This window comes from Pteropus medius, unplaced genomic scaffold, assembly GCF_902729225.1.
Source record: "Pteropus medius unplaced genomic scaffold, Ma_sr-lr_union100, whole genome shotgun sequence".
Classification (NCBI taxonomy): domain Eukaryota; kingdom Metazoa; phylum Chordata; class Mammalia; order Chiroptera; family Pteropodidae; genus Pteropus; species Pteropus medius.
The window spans coordinates 18,924,543-18,943,460 of record NW_024349802.1 but is presented as its reverse complement, the minus strand read 5'-3'; the positions used below and the strand labels follow the sequence as shown (position 1 = coordinate 18,943,460).

Here is an 18,918-nt window from a genome sequence, read left to right as displayed (position 1 = left end):
TACTATGTGCCCACAAGAGGCAAGGGATGCAGTGGTCTACAAGATGAATTCGTCGCTGGCCTTGTGATACAGGAGGTGACAGGAGTGTTGGCTTGCATGTCTAATGCAAAAGCTACTAGCCATCCATGGCTACTGAGCATTTGAAATCTGGCTACTGTAACTAAGAATCTGAATATTAAATTTTATTTAATTTTTATTAACTTAAATTTTAAAAAAGATACTTGGTTCACTTTTTTTTAGGTAAGGCAATCCTTGGTTGACCTCACAGATTGCAAGGACCTTGTCAGCTTACAATCCCTTATTTTTTATTTATTTTTTATGCCTATAGCACCTGGTCTTCCTAGGTGGTCTCCCGTCCAAATACTAACCAGGCCTGACCCTGCTTAGCTTCCGAGATCAGACGGGATCGGGCTTGTTCAGGATGGCATGGTTGTAGACTGGTTCACTTTTAAGTATGCTTGAAATGACTCAGGAATGTGAAGCTACTTTTTCAACTGCAAGTTTTATGAAATCTGTATACAGATCAAATATTGACTATGAAAAATTTAGTATTGAGTCAAGATGTGCTGAACACATATAAAAACACATTGGATTTTAAATGGTACAAAAAAAAGAATGAAAAATATCCAACTGACAAATATTTAAATATTGATTATATGTTGGAAGTGAAAACATTTCGGATATATTGAATTAAAAATATATTACCAAAATGAATATCACCTGTTTCTTTTTACTTTTTTAATGTGGCTCTCGGAAATTTAAAATCATATATGTGGCTCATGTGATATTTCTATTGAACAGTGCTGTGTTAGGAAATTAAACAACTACAATGTGAACGGAAGATTGTGGTAACACTAAATGAGATGCTACATGTAAAGTGCTTAGTTCAGGGTAAGCACTCAGTCAATATTAGCTACATCTGAACATCAGACATTGGGCTGTACCCCAAATCACTCCTTTCCCTCACCTTGGCAAGTGGTACCCCTCTTGAGGCCAAGATTTGGGCCCCTTTGCTATGGGTGACTTTTTCCCCAGGAGTCTCTTGGGCCTTTTATGTAAACAAGTTTTTCCACATCCCACCTCTCAGTCCTTCAGATACTCTAAGATATATCTGTTACAACATGGGCCCGGGTGGGCTTCTCCATGCTCCCCCTTGATGCCATCATTGTTTTCCATCTTCCTCCTCCTCCCTAGCAGTGCACACTCTTTGCCCTGATTCAAGGTCTGGCCTACTTGCCAGGATTTTCTAAGTCACTTTTGGATTTCACAGATTGGTAAAATTTCCCACAATTTTGGGGACCCAGTATAGGATTGATTTTCTTTTCTTTTTTTTTTGTCAAATAGCATTAACAAAATTAATTATTGTCTTCTATCACCTTATTTCATAAGAGAAAGAACTCTTTTAAAAGTGAGACCTATTTTTTTGCAGAATTTCATAAGCTAATTCTAAAATTCACATGCAAATGCAAGGGACCCAGAAAAGACAAAAAACAATCTTGAAAAAAAGTTGAAGGGCTCATATTTCCTGATTTCAAAACTCACTACAAAACTATAGTAATCAAGACAGTGTGGTACTGGCATAAGGATAGGCATATAGGTCAATGAAAAAAATAGAGTTCAGAAATAAATCCTTACATTTATGGTCGGTTGATTTTGACAAGGGTGCCAAGATAATTCAATGAGAAAGAACAATATTTTCAACAAATGGTGCTGAGACAATTGGATATGCAAATGCAAAAGGTGAATTTGGAACCCTATATATCATCATGTACAAAACTTAGCTCAATATGGACCACAGACCTAAAGTAAAGAACTATAAACTCTTTATATGGATTAGGCAATCATTTCCTAGATATGACACTAAAACATAAGCAATAAAAGAAAAAATTGATATATTGAACATCATCAAAATTAAAAACTTTTTTTTTTTTTTTTATGCCTATAGCACCCAGTCTTCCTAGGTGGTCTCCTATCTAAGTATTAACCAGGCCCAACCCTGCTTAGCTTCCGAGATCAGATGAGATCGGGTGTGTTTAGGGCGGTATGGCCATGGACAAAAACTTTGTGTTTCGGGTGGTATGGCCATAGACAAAAACTTTTGTTTTCAATGACATCATCAAGCAAGTGGAAAAACAACCCACAAAATATTTGCAAATTATATAACTAATAAGGGAGTTATATCCAGAGTAGATTAAAAAATGCTTACAATTCAACAAACAACCCAATTAAAAAATGGACAAAGGATTTGAATAGACACTTCTCCAAACATACACAAGTGGTCAACAAGCACATGAACAGATGCTCAACATCTTCAGTCATTAGGTAAATGCAAATCAAAACCACAATAAGATACCATTTCACACCTACTAGGATAGCTATAATCAAGAAGACATAATAAGTGCTGGCAAGGATGTAGAGAAATTGGAACCCTCAGACACTGCTGGATTGCAAAGTGGCCTCTTTGGGAAACATTTTGGCAAGTCTTCAAAATATTAAGTTACCATATGATCCAGCCATTCTACTCTTACGTATCTACCCAAGAGAAATGAAAACACATGCCCACACAGAAACAAAAACAAAAAAATCCTTCATACGCAAATGTTCATAGCGGCATTATTCCTAGTGGCTAAAAAGTAGAAAAAGCCCAAATGTCCAGCAACTGATGAATGAGATAAACAAAGTGGGGTGTACCCATACAATGGAATTTCATTCAGCTATAGAAAGGAATGAAATACTGATAAATGCTACCACATGGATGAACCTCAAGAAACATTATGCTCAATAAAAGAAGCCAGTAACAAAAGAGCACATATAGTATGATTCCATTTATTTGAAATGTCCAGAATAGGCTAATCGACAGAGATAGAAAGTAGATTAGTGGTTGGCAGGGGCTGGAGGTGAGGGATGGGCATTGGGGAGTGACTGCTAATGGGTATGAGGTTTCATCTTGGCATGGTGAAAATGTTCAACAGTTATGGCGATCTTTGCATAACTTTGCAGATAAACCGAAAGCCATTGACTTACACACTTTAAATGGGTGAACTTTACATTATGTAAATTCTCTCTCAATAAAGCTGTTAAACATAAAAGTGACCCTAGGACAGACAGGATATTGATTAAGAGCATCGAGTTCTGGTGTCCCGGGGTCTTCACTGTAAGTCTCAGCTCTGCTGCTTTCCAGTTGTGGGACCTCGGACAAAATAGTAGACTGTGCTGAGCCTCAGTTCCCTCAACTACATGGGGATGTTGTGAAGATTAAACAAGAACATCTGTGTAAGGTGTCCGCGACATAGTGAGTGCTCAAACGTCACCAGGCATTTTTATTGTTACATATTGTTGTCATCTCTAATTCAAGGACAGTCCTTTAAATGAAATAAAATGAGCTTTATGAAAATCTCACCGGCTTGTCCTTCTTTTTCTCACTTTGTAAAAACTAGCAAAAGCTTCCTCACTGCCTAGCACCCCTGAGGCAGCAGAGTGCTTGCCGCCCACCCACAGCATCATCCCTCCCTTTGAGAAGGTGACTGCCAGGGCCGGAACATCTTTGGAGATCAGTTACTCCAATCCTTTCTGAATACATTTTAGAAGTGGAATCAGTCTTCATATGAAATTAAAATGCTAATAATCATAATAATGGCGAATGACTATTGAGCTTTTTCCATAAGCCAAGCACCATGTTAAGCGTCTCATGTGCAGTGTCTCCTTCATAACCCTCGAGGCACTCAAGGCCACAGTGTTAGTCTGTAGCAGAGCCCTCAAGAGCCTGTCAGTTTAATACAAAATATCTGTACTCTTAATCTAAGGACAGTTAAAAGAGATGATTCAGAGGCCTCACTGCAAACGTTTGCATCCTAGCTCAGACCCTAGATCAGTTAGTTAATAGCTCAGAGCCTCAGTTTCCTCATCTGTAAAATCAAGATACAAATACTACACAGGGATATTGTGCTAAGCACTTCACATGCCTTAGCACGTGTAATCCACCCCACAACGTGGCAGAGCTCAATGTTTACTTTCATTATTCCTACACATATCATCTGCTTATGAAGAAACAGAATGCGAAACAGATCCAAGTAAGGCCATTCAAATTGAAGAGACTAGGGGGTCTCACTTCTATCTGTCCTTCTTGCCTACCTTCTGTTGACCCTAAGAATCCCTCTTTGGGACTCTAGGGCTCCTTGAAGCATAATGTGAACCCATTCTTTAGCTTATCCTCACTCATTGCACAGATGAGAGAACTGAGGCCCAGAGAGGGGAGGATACTTGTCCAAGGTCACACAGTCACTCAGGAGCAGAGATAGGACTAGAACCCTGGCTCCCTGACTCCTGACCTGACTGTTGTTGCCACAGTTAGGGTCCCCAGGTCCCCACTGCCTCAGAAGAGGTTGTGCCGCTGCCAGAACTCCCAGGTTGGGCTCCTCTCTCCGCCCGGGGATAATCCTTTAATGAATTAAGTGGAGCAATTATGGCGGCGTGAAAGCGAGTCTTTGTTACTTTTTGGTAACCAACTGGCATCTTGCAGAGTCTCATTTACTGTCAGTTGAGTACTTAGAGATAAATGCTCTTACTTTCCACATCTTCACCAGAATCTCCTCCCTTACCGCTCTCCCCTTCAATCCCTGTCAACATGCCTGTTGGGCAATGGCGGTAAAGTGATGAAGGAGCCCCGCACAGCGCTGCCGCTCGTGGAGCTTCCATCCAGGGCAGCGCAGACACCAACTGAGCAAAAACCAGAACAAAACCCCAAAACATAAATACCTCAAGCTGTCTTCCAGTTTGTGGTGATCGTGGTTCAGAGTGGAGGAAGAGGTTGGGTCTTGGCTGCAGCACAGAGCACAGCCTGGCTGCTGCTCCTCTTTCTGCCTGGACTGTTTCCTCGCAGGTCTGTGTGGCTGGCTCCTGATCACTCGGGGTCCCCTCCTAGGGTCATCTGCTCAGAGTGGCCTTCCCTGGCCACCCTACTGAAGCGATTCCCAAGCTACTCTGGCCCGTTCTCTGCTTTCTCTCTTTAGTGAACACAGCTTACTCAAATCACGCAATTGATGGGTTTGCCCACGTGTTTATTTTCTGCCTCTTCCTGGCAGTGGAAGCTCTGGAAGGCAGGAAGTCTGTCTTGCTCACCACTGCACTCCCGGCACCTAGAGCAGAGCTTGACATCTGAAAGGGGTTCCGTGTAATATCTGCTGCCTGAGTGAGTGAAGGAAGGGATAGAAGAGTAAAAGGCAAAGAAGTGGAAGCTGGGATTGCAGTTCCATTTCTGTCTCGAACTCGCAGTGTGAACTTGGGCAATTTTCATACCCACTCTGGTTAACTTCATTTTCTTCCATTGCAAAATTAAAAAAAAATTAGAGTTAGCATCTTTTCGGCTGCATGTTCACATCTCCCTATAATGATTTCACACTAGAATGTAATTTTGTCTTTAAACATCTGTCTCACCTGCTAAGCTGTAAAGCTCCACAGGTGATTCCAATGAGCATCCAGGGCTAAGCATAACTGCTCTCAACAGTCCCGGGTTTCTGTGCCTATGAGCAGCTCTACTGCACGGCCCCCCGGGCTCCAGGCCTGGGACTTCAGGGCAGGCATTAGCAAGGCCTCTACCTGGACAGCAGCCAGATGGGAGGAAGAACAAGAACCACTTATCTCCATTAGGCCTCCTTTATCCCTGGGTTTTCAAGGATCCCAGCAGCAGCCTGTTGAAAGCTGGAGGGCTTAGCTCGAAATCCTCAGGCAATTGGAGCAGCTTGTGTCTGGGAGCCGCTGAGGAGTCTGAAATCTCTGAGCCTAGGGCCACAGAAAGGTCATTTGGGCCATTTCCTTGCCTCTGGGCAGGAGGTACTGGCACGGGCCTTGGAATAGGCAGTCGGAGTGCTGGGTTCAAGTCTCAACCCTGCCAGACTCCAACCAGTGAACCTGGACAAGCAACGAAGGCTGTGCAATGAACAGATATTTATTGAACAATCACTGGGGGCACAGAGCTGGGTATCCTCAACCCAGGCACATCTACAAACTCTAATTTAGAGGACAGAGGTGAGACCCGAGAATCCATGCTTGCCTGGGCATCTGCATGGGCTCTGGATACTGCCCCCGAGTCTGAGACAGCAAGGTGACTCTGAAGAGGGAAGCAGAGCAGAACATCACAGCAGAGGTGCCTGTCAGGGAGGCATGGCATGTTTTGAATGGTAGACAGAAGTAAGTAAGCCAGACACTGACCTCAAACAGCCCCAAAATGTCAGGCCCTCAGTCTACTCAATGGTTACCTGATGGAGTAGGATCTACTGTTGTGTTCTATAAATCTCAGCTCCTTCATCTATTTCTCTATCAGTCACTCTTTATATGCCAGTTGAAAATCTCCTGCCTTGTCCTATTGATGTGTATCTAGGACTGAGAAGGCCTTTAGATTTGCTCATAACCACCGTCTTCTAATAATTGCATATAGCTTTATGCAGAGCTCTCTCTCATCTGCTATTTCAGACAATTCTCATAATTTCCTGGGAAAAGTGGAAGGCTGGACGGATCATCCCTGCTTCTAGCACAAAAAGCCTATAGTCTCATGGCCAGTAAGGGCCAGTAAGCAGAAGGTCCCCTAATCAAACTTGAATATTTGATCTTGAATCCAATGATCCTGGACCAAGATTATCTGTCTGTCTCTCTGCTTGCCCATCCTTCCATCATCCATCCACCCATCTACCTGTCCATGTGTCCATCCATCCATGCATTGCCAACTTACTTTCATAGGCTTGTTCCTATCTGTTATACACACTAATCTATTTCTTGTATCCATTCATTACGATTTCGTCTCTATAACAATCTGTCTATTCAATTTAGCATTTATTCAGAGCCTGCCATGTGTCACACATTCTCTACTTGTATCTCCTGCTTTCACTTTCCATATACTTCATCTTCCCACTAAATGCTTTCTCCTTCTGACCTTTTCATAAGACCCTTAGTCAGTGTGACCATGATCTCCACTTGCCTCTCCCACTTGGCTTCTGAGTGGACCCCTTGTCCTTCCTTGACTGCATTGACCAGCTCCACTCCTGTCCCATGCTAGACTCCAGGAAAATATTGATTAACTGGGTGACTAGTAGGCTTTCTGCAACTCAAGAGCAAGGATTCTGTCTTTTCTAGTGTTCCATCCTCGTCAGTTCCCAGTCCAGGGCCAAGCACATGGTAAACATTTGTTCACACTGTTTGGCTTGAATTCACAGGATTTGAGAGTTGGAATGAACTTTTCAACTTTTATTCATTCAACAAATCTTGCATAGATTTGCTCACTAGATGCTCTTCCTGGGCATAGAGATTAATGAGTACCTTATTTTAAAAATAGGGAGAGGGAAGCCTGGAGAAGGGCAGGGGCTTGCTCAAGGTCCCACAGCTGTGGCAGAGCCTTGAGGACAGGGAAGAGAACGTCACTACACTGGACCCAGACAACTCCTGAGTCCCCCACAAAGCCAGGTGTCATGGTGCTTAAAGGTCCTTAGAAGATATTAGGAAACTATGGGCTGCCTCACCAAGTCAAACCAGTTGGGCCCCATCAAGCTGCCTTGCGGATGGCAGGGGAGCCTGAGTCAGTCTTGCCTGCATAGATGACATCAAGGTGACCAGGGGCTGGCCAGGGAAGGAGGGAGTGGTCCTGAAGGTTCTAAGAGAAGGGAAGTAAGGGGCCCTGGCTAGATCCCAAGGGACTACACCCTTAATAAGGAATATCTGAGCAGTAGAGTCCAGGTCCTAATGCTAAGGACATTCCAGTTAGAACAAACATTCCCTCATTCCTGGGAAATCCTGCCCCCTACTCTATGTTAAAATCAGACCCGTAAGATGTGATGTCAGAATTTACCTAGCTCAAGCGTTCTCAAACCTGAGTGAGCCCCAGAATGACCTGGAGCCCCAGAAGTGTGGAGTGGACTCCATGAAAAAGCCCCGAAACACACTGTTGAGTGAAAAGTTGCAGAATGACACACAAGACACTATTTTAACAAACACCCTGCACCAAACGAACAAAAAACCCAAATGCTACCTATTTCCTGCTGGTACATTTATGTATGAAGATAAATATCGAGAAAGGTTACATGCCTAAATGATTACATGAGTTGCCTTTGGAGAAGGTATTGGTGGTGATGCAAGGAGAGCTTTAGCCTGAAGTGTAATGTTTCATTATTTTATAAGGAAAATGTATCGCGCTTTATTTGTACAAATGTAAAATTTAAATAAAAATATTTCTTCAAATTTTTTCACCCATTTTATCGGGTTGGAAGTTTTAAAATCTACATTCTAGCAGAGTGTCTGGTGTCTGGGGGCTCCTGTGGAGCTGATCCGTGATCGAGTCCACCATTGTACCGACGAGCAACCTGAGCGTCAGAGACGGCAAGGAACTTGCCTGAGACCACACAGCATGGTAGTGACTGAGTTGAGCCCAGGGTGTTCTGCTCCAAGTAGTGCTCTGTCTTGTACACAGTGGCATGAAAAGGAAACCCACCAGGAGAGCGGAGATGGAGGAGGCGTGGATGGATGTCCAGAGCCAGCGTGTGAGGAGCTGGCTGGCACTCCTTGCTCGCTGAGTTGGGCAGTTAGCAACCTCTGCGGGAGAGAAGGGGCAAATATTGCCCATCTATCTCGCTTTTCTTTGAGCTGCTTTGTTCTCAGCCCTTCTCCCTTCCTGGACTCCCTTTTGCCCTTGAGCACTTTGCCTCCGAGCCCCACCCCTATTTCCAGCAGTGGCCCTGTTTGGACAGCCTTGTTGCCGAGTGACTATCCGAGCAAATCCTTTCCCTCTCTTGGCCTCAGCTTCCTCATCTATTATATATACGGTGGACTGAATCAGTGGCTCCCAAACCTGGTTTTACCCTCTCTGGGAGGCTCATTTAAAAATTCAGAGTCCCGGGCCCTTCTGTGATGGGGGCTGGGGCCTAGAACGTCCATTTGTAACACCCCGCCTCCACTCCCCCACCAGAGGATTCCTACAGAGATTGAAGTTAGACAATGACTGGGGTACTAGGTTTTTCCCTGAGCAGGCCTCCCTGAGCCTTGGGCCTTGGGTAGGCCTGAGGCCTGGACTGTGAGGAAGGCCTGAGGTGCTGAGGAAGCCAGAGTGGCCAACAAACCCTGCTCTCAGGAGACCCTGGCCTCTCTCCCTGTGGCCCTCGACTAGGCCAAGGTTTCAGGGTTTCCTCCTTCTGAACCAGCCTCCTTCTAGCCTGGGCAGAATGTCTGGAATGTGGCTGCTGCAGGAGACAAGGCTGGTCGGGCTGCCGGAGATGCCTCCGGAATTTAGGCAGTAGAAAGCAGCCTCCTGTCCCTGAGGGCCTCTGCCTTGCTGGCCTTGAAGTGACCCAGCAGGACCCAAGCACCAAGTGAAGGAGGGAGAGAGGGCTGTGGGGCCCTGAACAGGCCAGCAAATCTCACTAGGCCTCCATTTGCTCATATGTAAAATCATGTCCTACTTCTTCACGCATGTGACATTGTGGCACTTCCAAAGCAATTTGTCATCTATCCATCCTCTGTACCTATCACATTTCATTAGCACTATATGAACGGCTATGGGAAATTTATAGATGAATTAGACACCGAACTGATCCAGAAAACTACCTTTTTTTTTTGCCACAGGTACAGTGCTTAGTGTTTTATTGATTCATCACCTTATTTAATCCTGGCAATCCCCACAAGATAAGAACTGCTACCACCTCCATTCGGCGGATGAGGAAACCGCTTCCCAGAGGGCCTAAGTAACTTGTCCAAGGCCACACAGCTGCAAGATGGGTGTGAGTCCAGCTGTCTAACCTCAAGTCCAACCCTCACCCTATGCTTGACACTCTCAACAAGTACAGCCAGGGGCATGAGGACCACATAGTGATATCCTGCCCCGACCTCACTGTGAGACTGGAATGGAGCAATCTGTGCTCCAAGGGGCACGGAATCCCTAGTGATTCACGTGAAGAACAGAGGTGGGGAGGTGGGGGGCGGGGTGGAATTAGAGATGCTCCTGAGCAGGCAGCCTTGTGAGGAGCCAGATAGGTGTGGATGGTATGGCAACAGGTAGAGACTCCACATCTGCCTATGGAGGGTGCCAGGCTGAGGCTGGGGAGCAATAGGCCAGCTTGGCTGATCTGCGAACCAGCTAGATCATTTGAGGGCCCAGTACAAAACGACAGTGTGGGAACCTTATTCAAAAGTTATTGAGATTTACAAGACAGGGACAGTAGAGAATTGAATCAAGTGAAAGGCCTTTCTAGATGCACATGGCATGCCCATGGTTCTAAATCCTGTGATTTGTTTGGAGCATAACGTTAGGGTGGAGGCTAAGAGAACAGGTTTTGGAGCTAGATAAACTTAGTCCAAATCCTGGCTCTACTGTTTCATGGTAGGATGACCTTGGACAGGTCACGTAAACCTCTCTGACTCTCAGTTCCTTCCTCTGCAAAATGAGAATGAAAATAACAGCACCCCATCAGGAGGATCTATTTGAGGATTAAATAAGATGATGGTTATCCTAGTACTTAAATTATAACAAATATTAGTTATTATTACTGTAATTGTTATTGTTCTTACTATACAATAGAGAGAAATGGGGATGATGCTGCAAATGTAGTTCATGGACCAGAGCCACATCAGAGCCCCAAGTCTAGGGGCAGGTAGGGGTGGGGATAACATCAGAAGTTCTGTTTCAAATCCTCAGAGTGGCTCCCTACCTCCCAGGCTTCCTGTTGGGGTGATCTAACCAAAGCCATTGAACCAGCCGACCTGGCTCATGCAGCTCTCAGCACCAGAGCTCCACCCACCAGCACCAGCTTGGGGCAGGCCGACTTCGGGCTGGATTGGCGGCAGATGAGCTCATGCTCACTGGCTTGGCCAACAAGGCCGGACACTTCTCCTGGCAGGAGCCTGTCAGAATTGCCAGCTGGGGGTCAGGATGAGCTGGAAGGCCTGGTGGTGCCCAGATGCCCATGGCCAGCGGGTCTGCTGAGTGTTTGATTACATTCCCGGGCACCCCAGGCAACACTAGGGCCTGCCGTTCCCACTCCTGCTGGGTCCCGTCTGTCAGCTGCAGAACTGACATCCCAAGCTCGGCCCCCTACCGTCCACCTGCCTTCTACCTTCTGTTTCGCCCTCTCGGCTACAGGCTTGCAGCCCTCACGGAGCCAGGTGGCTGCAGCCCCCGATGACTTCATCCTCCTTAAAGGCATCATGTCCCTTTGCCAGCCAGGCTTTGAGAGTCTCTCCTGTCCATAGGTCCACAGACCAGACTCCAGGGTCTCTGCTCTGTACCTGTCTCCCAGCCTCACTCCCATCCTGCTGTGTGACCCTCCCCAGGGAGAACACAGTACAACAGAGGGACCCCAGCCCTGGACATGACAGTTTGCTTTTCATGTTCAAGAAACACACTGTCTCGGTATAACCAGTCCATCAGCCAACTGTTACCAGTGAGCCAAATTTTCTCTTGAGATGGGTCTTCCAAGGTGAACCACACTCACTCAGCACCTCCTCTGAGTCTGCAACACATGTGGGTCATGCAGTAAGACAGCAAGTCCCTCCACTAGGGTGACTGACCTGTCCCCTTTCACTGGGACCACTCCGATTATAGCACTGAAATTCCCACATCCTGGGAAACCCATCGGTCCGGGGCCAACCAGGGCGTTGGTCAGCCAGTCCTGCACGTGTGTCTGTGATGTGCTGTATCCGATTTGTGTCTACAATTTTCACCAAATAATCCTGAGCCTTTAGCCTGCCCCAGAAACAAAGGGGTTCAGTCTGTTAAAAATGAAAATAATACTATCCGTGCTTCTAGACTCTATGGGCACCCTGAAATTTGCCATCTGGGTAGAGTTTTCATCACTGCTCAGGCCCCTCATTTATACTTTCTACCCCATGAAGAATGTAGAAAAACCTGTGACAGAGGGAGAAACAGCTCAGCCAGTCCACAGGGGAGACTACAGCTTTCCTCAGGCAAGCAGGGGGAGTAGACAGCTACCATTTGCTAGGTCTTTCTTTAGAAACCTACAGCATCCTTGTGAACAATATCAGAACTTTAGAACATCAGAGCTAGATGTTAAAGATTAGAGTTCAATACCTGCTTCATTGAGCTAGGAAAACCAGGGTCCAGGTAGGAGATTCGGAATCGGATATAATTCTTTTTAGTGCCTACCATGTGCCCATGCAGTAACACTGATGCAGAGGGCCCACCCCCAGAGAGTTTAATGTGATTGGTCTGGGGTGGGGCCTGGGCATCAGGATGGATAGAAGCCAGCCCCACGCCCCTGCCCCTGGGGTGCCAATGCGCAGCCTCGGCTGAGAACCACTGGGTTAGACAGAGATCCATCCCTGAGGAGCTTAAAATAGAGAGTGGGGCCGGACTTGACGTGAATAGAGGAGCACACAGAAGTAGGACACAAAGCAGAGGGTCACACAGGAGGTTCGTTTGGAGAGTTGCAGGGCAGAGGGAGAAATCCAGGACAGTGCAGCCCTGTCGTTAGGGTCAGACAGACTGGGGCTTGAAACTTGGCTTAGTCGAAACTGGTGACCTTGGGTAAGTAATTAAAACTTTTCTGAGCTTCATCTGAAAAATAGAGATCGATGACAGCACCTAAGCCATTGTGATATTCAGAGAAATGAGATAATCTCTGCAGAGTACTGAGTTCAGTGCCTGGAATAAAGATTGCTATTATTATTATTATTATTATTATTATTATTATTATTATTTCTCCTAAAGTCAGAGGCATGGTCAAGGGGAGCTCACAGAGGCAACTTGGCATATGCACTGTACCAAGATGGCCGTGTACAATTTTAGATGACCGGAAAGCTGTGAGCAGGGGCTCAGGAATGAGAAGCTCCCGAGCATGCTTAGAGGACACCAAGGAGTCCAGTTTCCCTGGTGCGTGGGGACTGGAGGCCAGAAGATCCCTCGGTTGGGTCCCGGGGCCAGCAGGAAGAAGTTATCAGGGCCTGAGTCAGGAGTGGCAGGGGAACTGGAGAGGAGGGGTTCTATAATCCATTCCAGTACTCATCTCCCCCCTTCCCTGCCAGGCTGCAGACAGTCCCTGCACTGGACAGGCTGGAGGCTAGTCTTGGCTCGGATGGGGGCTCGAAGGAAGACAGTCGCCTGCCACTCCACACATGACTAGTCAAAGGGCTCGTGGGGCTGCCCAGCCACCCTCCCTCGGGTTAATGCCTAATCAGCCCAGACTCAGAGACTTGGACAGCAATCAGTCAAGTGGGTAATTGCCCAGGTTAGCCTTCCCACCGGAGTTGATCACGGCAGCTCCCCTCATGCCACTCATCCAGTGCTGAGGTAGCTTGTAGGAGGGAGGCCTGGAGAGTTCCTTGTAGGAAGCTCCTCTGGTTGTCTTGGGCAATACACCACAGCAGCCTGCTTGACACCTGTGCTCACCCCCGATGCTGGTGACAGATTGTCAAGGAGAAGCCCACAGTGGCTGCAGCAGCTCCATGAATAAATATCACCCGGGAGATGGGAAATAGCCAGAGCCTCATGAACCTTACCAGCTCCACTTATCCATAGAATCCAGCCTGAACATCTAGAAAACCAAGTCCTAACCACAGAACCAGACCTCAGTTTTTGTCACTTGGCAGAGGAAGGAGACCGTTCTGAGCGGCCCCAGCAATTGTGAGCCCATTTAACAAGTAAGGAAGCAGACTTTGCAAATTTAAGTCATTCGCATGGGGTCACATAGCTTATAATAACAGTAATAATAAAGGTATATAGAATTCTTGATTTTGAACCGGGTTCAAGGGTTGCTGCTCAAAAGAACATCAGGTAGAATTGCCAAGAGTCGGAACTGAGTGCTGGGAGAGGTAACGAGCTCCCCGTAATTAGAGGTGTGCAAGCCAAGACTCACTTATTTGCCAGGGAAACTGCAGAGGGGCTGCAAGTCCTGGCAGGAGAGAGAGAATTAAGACAGGATGGTTGCAGAGCCGTTTTCAGCTCTGTGGGGCAAGAATTATTTCATTTACCTCAGCGCCTGGTCCAGCGCCTGGAAAAGGGGAGGTGTAAGGCCTTCCCTGTGTGTGCTCACAAGAAACAAGCAAATGAGCGCATCCTATAACTAAAAAGCGTGGCAATGACGGGGGTGGGTAATTCTTGTCTAATTCTACTGCCCTTCCCTTAAAGCATTGGTTCTCAACACAAGGAGCATGTGCACATTGGAATATTTGGGGAGCCAGAGCAGAGAGGCACCCCATAATATGTTGCTTCTCAACAAGATACCAAGCACTGTGCTTTGCGCTTTACACACATTATCTGTCTCATGAATCTGTACCACCGTATGGAGCAAAAATTCTTGTTGTCACATTTCACAGACAGGGAAGCCAGAGCTTAGGGAGGTTAAGTCACAGACAACAGCAGTAAGAAGAACTACCTTTTAAGGGGGACTTGCTCTGCTCAGTGCCTTCCATCAACCTTCTTCTCCTTTGATCCGCAGAACAACCTGTGAGATAGGAGTTGCTATCTCTACCTTTTAAAAAAAGGGAAACTGAGGCTCAAATTAAGTCACTCGCCCAAGGTTACTGAGCTAGTAGGTAGCAGCACCAGGGTTTTGAACCAGGCCTTGAGGGGAGGGATGACTGTGGTCGTCATCTCAGATCTGCTGCATGCGGAAGGAGAGTAGAGAGAACACTGGGCAAAGAGCTAAGCAAGCTGGGTCCTTTCCCAATCCCCTCATGGTCTCCGTGTGGCCTCAGGCAAGTACTACCTGTCTAGGGTCTCAGTTTATCCTTCTGGAAAACCGAGAAGGAAGGTGGAGATGGGCCTGATTTCTCAGCAACTTTCCAGCCGTCATTTTCCATGACTCGATTCCCCACCGTGAGTTCTGGGCCACAAACCAGTTGGCTTCCTCCCTCCCTCTCCGTGAGACAGAGAGCTGGCAGGAGGGACTGATCCGCCTCAATTCTCCCACCTCCTTTTTCCTCCTCCTCCTGGACTGGGACACACCTACTCCAACTTTCTCAGCAGCCTCCACGGAGTGCGCGCGCCTTTCTGCTCCCTCTCTGCACCTCCCTCCTGAGCTGGTCAGTCCGGCGCTAGTGAAAGGGGTTCCAGCCCAGCAGCCCAGCCGGGGGCACCTCCCCTACCTGAAGGGCACAGGTAAGAACTGTTGGAGGATGGAAAGTTCGTGAAGGGGGTGCAAAGCTAATCCATTCTTGTGCCTGGTCCCAGAGAAGGCGGGTTTGGGGGCTCTTGGAAAGTGAGGACGAGCCAGGAGATGGCTAAGGCGGGCAGGAGGGGTAGGACAGGGGCACCTGGGCCTTGGATCACCTAGGTACACTGAATGAAGCCAGAGATGCAGCCAGCCCGAGCCTAGGAGCTGAGGATTGCGGCTCAGGAATGGACAAGGCTAGGACCTTGATCTCACGGAGGGCAAGGTCATATTTGCACGAGTGGAAAGTTGGACTCTCATCCCTAGAAGAATGAAATTCCCTGCTTGAGATTTCTGGGGATGAGCCTTTAGGGGAATGTGAGAGCTGTTTTCTCTGTGGTTTTAGGAGAAAATGCTGGGGTCAGGGAACAGAGAGGTGCTGCCTGCTTGTGTGTGTTCAGGGGGGCACAGAGGCCCTATCACAGACAAAGCCGCCTGGTGAGGAAGAGGGAAGGCCTGAGGGAGAGTCAGATAACCTGGCCAGCCCTGGTTCTCCTGCAGCTCTTTAGAAGCACCCAAATTAGTACCTCAGCTTTCCCGGCTGTAAAATGGGGGTGCTCACAGTCTCTAAGGGCTGGGAAAGTCTGCGACTGGGTGAGGCACCAGAGGCGGCACTGGGGTTGGGGGCGGGGAGTGGGAACAGCTCTGCTCCCCTATCTTGGGGGAAGCAGGAACCTGATGTGTATCTTTGAAGGCAGGAGAGCTGGAGTGGAACGCTGAGCTGAGCCACCAGGCCAGAGTTCAGCCCTCCACTGTGGGGCGAAGGGATGCCATCTGCCTCGATGCGGGCAGCAGCAGGACTGTGCCCAGGTTTGCTGAGGGCTCAGAAAGCCTGCTTCTGTTCCCAGCCACACTCTGGAGCTGACACCTTGGCTCAAGAGAGAGGAGGGAGGTAGAAAAGCAGACTCAGGCAAGTGCTTCTAGTCCTTCAGCTGGTTTTACAGATGGGGAGCTGAGCCTGGGCAGGTTAATGGTGCCTGCTTCACAGGACACTACTAATAGTCACTATTATAGCTGATACTTACTGGATGCTTCTTGTATTTGGGGACTGGGCTGAGTATGCGTAGTCGTTAGAAAAATTTGAGTTTTCAAAGCAGGCAAGGTGAAAAGGGAATTTCGTCATTTGTGTCTCTGTGACTCACAGGTTGTGTGGCCTAAGGACAGTTATATACCGATCTGGGTCTATTTCCCTATTTATAAAATAAAGGTGGTTAGCTATTGTTAAGATTCATAATTAATTGATTCATCCCAACAAGCCTGTTGGGTCGGCAGAGCAGGAATGATTGTGTGCATTTTGCAGGCCAGGAACCCAAGGGGCCCCATGGTCAGTAAGCTGCGAGCTTGAGTCTCCCCGCAAAGTGCAGGTTACACTTCTGGTGCTCAGGAAGGTGCTGAGTCCCTGACGCTGGCTAGCCTGAAGGAGTGAAACAGAGAGGCCCCCTCTGCCATGAGCTCCCCGCGCCTCAGTGTCCTCGTCCGTAAAATGGGGGAAGAACTAGAGGGAGTCAAGGTCTCCCTGAAACTCCCCTATGATTCTTAGAGACTTCCTTAAGGACCAGACCAAGAAGGACATTGACATTCTCCAGCCTTACATGTCAGCTGTGCCTGCTACGGGGAGGGACTGCCAGGCTCCCTCTATCCCCATCTATGAGTTGGGCGCCATGCTCTGCTCCCTGCACACTCTTCTCTGGGTGCGACTGAACTCACCTCGGCCTGCAGGTTCTCCTTTCAGGGGCTGCATGACAGGTCATGGCACTGGCACTGCTGCTGGCCAGGTGGAGTCAGGTGGGAGAGAACATGGGGCAGGTGACAAGCCTTAGAGAAAACCAGTGTGTGCTGAGGGTGGTGTAGTCAGGGACCTTCCTGTACCCCCTGGATGGGCCCTGCCTTTTGGGTCCTTTCAGGACTAAATGGGCAGAGCCTCCGGAAGCTTCCCGTGCTTCCTGGGTCAGAACCTCAATACTACTATTTCTATAACTAATGGTTCTAATGGTTACCTTTATAATGAGGGTTTCTAGATAGGTGTACAAGAAATTGTGGGTCCAAATCCTGGATATTAGTAGTTGTGTGACCTGGGCCTCAACTTCTACAAAGCTCAGTCGCCTCATTTGAAAAATAGGGATAATAATATCCTTTCTCAGAGGCAATGTGAGAATTAAATGAGGTAACATGTGTAACACACAAGGCCTTATTTATGATGTTCATGGTCATCAATCAAGTCATCGCAGAGCTGCTCTCTGCTTCCCCTGGGGTAGAGATCACCCACAGCGCCCTGAAGTGTCCCTCCTAAGACAAATCACTATTGTAATTTTCATTATTTGTGTATTTTTTTGTTTGATATTTTCTCTCCTATGAACTGTTTGCTTGCTGCTCCGGCAGCCATGTCTAAAACGGTGCGTACAAGAAGTTCATTGCATATCTGCTGAATGAATGAATCTTCATGTCTAATTCACAGATGAGAACTGTCACTCAGAGGGACTAAGCATTAGCCCAACCTAATCACAGATAGGAGTTGGGAGTGCAAGGGGCCCTACAGATAATTTAATCAGACAGATGGAGACCCTGGAGCCTCACCAGAGAAGGCTGGTAACTTGGTTGAGGTCACACAGCAAGTGAGTAGGGAAGACGTTGAACCACTACCCAGAGCTCTTCACCTTCCGCTCCCTCTCTCTGCCTAGACCAGTTCATGAGATGATCCTGTTTTCTATGTGGGTGGTCAGTCTTGGAGGTCAGTAAATTATCCCACATACCCTAGAGACAATCTGGGATCAACAAGCAGCTTAATCCCTAGACTGTAAGCTGCACTTTAGGGGACAAGGGACATAAACCTCATCAATCAGACCCTTCCCTCAACACTCACCAACACACACGTGCACACATATACACATGTGCGCGCACACAGCACTCCGTCACTGTTGCCAGCCAGTCAGCAGGTATCCATAACTGTACAACTGTAATAGCCCTCAGGAGTCCCTGAAATCCGCCTTCAAGAATTATTAGTCCCACGACCTGGTTCAGTGTACCATTTCCGGGAGCCATTTCTGAGTATGGGATTTAAATGTTGGAGAGAGAACCTGATTTACTGAGCCCTTCTATGCTCCTGCCGCCAGGTTAGACCGTTTCATCTATACCTTCTCTTCTACTCCGCACAACCGCCCTGCAGGCCACAGCTCTCATCACCCTCTGTCTCTCCTTTTTGTCGTTGCTCTTGTTGATTTCAGCGTGGAGACAAAGACTCAGAAAAGCTAAGTCACTCTGTTTCAGTCACGCAGCTTCTGTTCTCTTGACAGATGCTTAACTCAATAGACACTGAGTCAACACTTATGATGTGTCAGGCCCCCAAAGGCTCACAGTTGATGGAGGCAGGCCCATAAGGGGAAGGTTTAATCTCTAGAGGTAGGTGGTAAAATAGAGACAAACTCAGGCTGGCATGGGGGCCCAGACTTAGAGAATCAATGCTGTCTTCTTGGAGGAGCTGGCACTGACCATCAGATTTGAAGGCTGAATAAGATTTAAATAAGAAAAGAGAAGCGGAAAAGGCATTTCAGAAAGAGGAAGTAGCATGTGCAAAGGCACAGCGATTCAAAGACAACAGCGAGAGTGTACAGGAAACTCTCAGCTGGATGGGGCCAGGTCATTGAAGGCCTTGTGTGCCAGGCAAAGGAATATAGCTTTTTTAAAAAATGTAATTTATATATAATTTTTTATTAATGGGAAATTATAGAAATACACAAATGTAAATGGAATAGTATTTAAAACACCCATTCACCCAGTTTCA

At 47.3% G+C, this 18,918-nt stretch overlaps 2 protein-coding genes and 2 pseudogenes across 5 annotated transcripts in view; 1 reads left to right on the top strand and 3 right to left on the bottom strand.

Moving 5' to 3' along the window:
* Positions 1 to 18,918, bottom strand: part of SLC36A1 (solute carrier family 36 member 1) — a 265,469-nt gene that overhangs the window by 125,989 nt on the left and 120,562 nt on the right. The gene's annotated exons all lie outside the window — the stretch shown is intronic.
* On the bottom strand, positions 320 to 438 carry LOC120581738 (uncharacterized; annotated as a pseudogene).
* On the bottom strand, positions 1,937 to 2,055 carry LOC120581909 (uncharacterized; annotated as a pseudogene).
* FAT2 (FAT atypical cadherin 2) overlaps positions 14,958 to 18,918 on the top strand; it is a 72,715-nt gene continuing 68,754 nt past the window's right edge. Inside the window, exon 1 of the mRNA XM_039836655.1 lies at positions 14,958 to 15,088. The gene's annotated coding sequence lies outside the window, so the exon portion shown is untranslated. The remainder of the gene's footprint in view (positions 15,089 to 18,918) is intronic.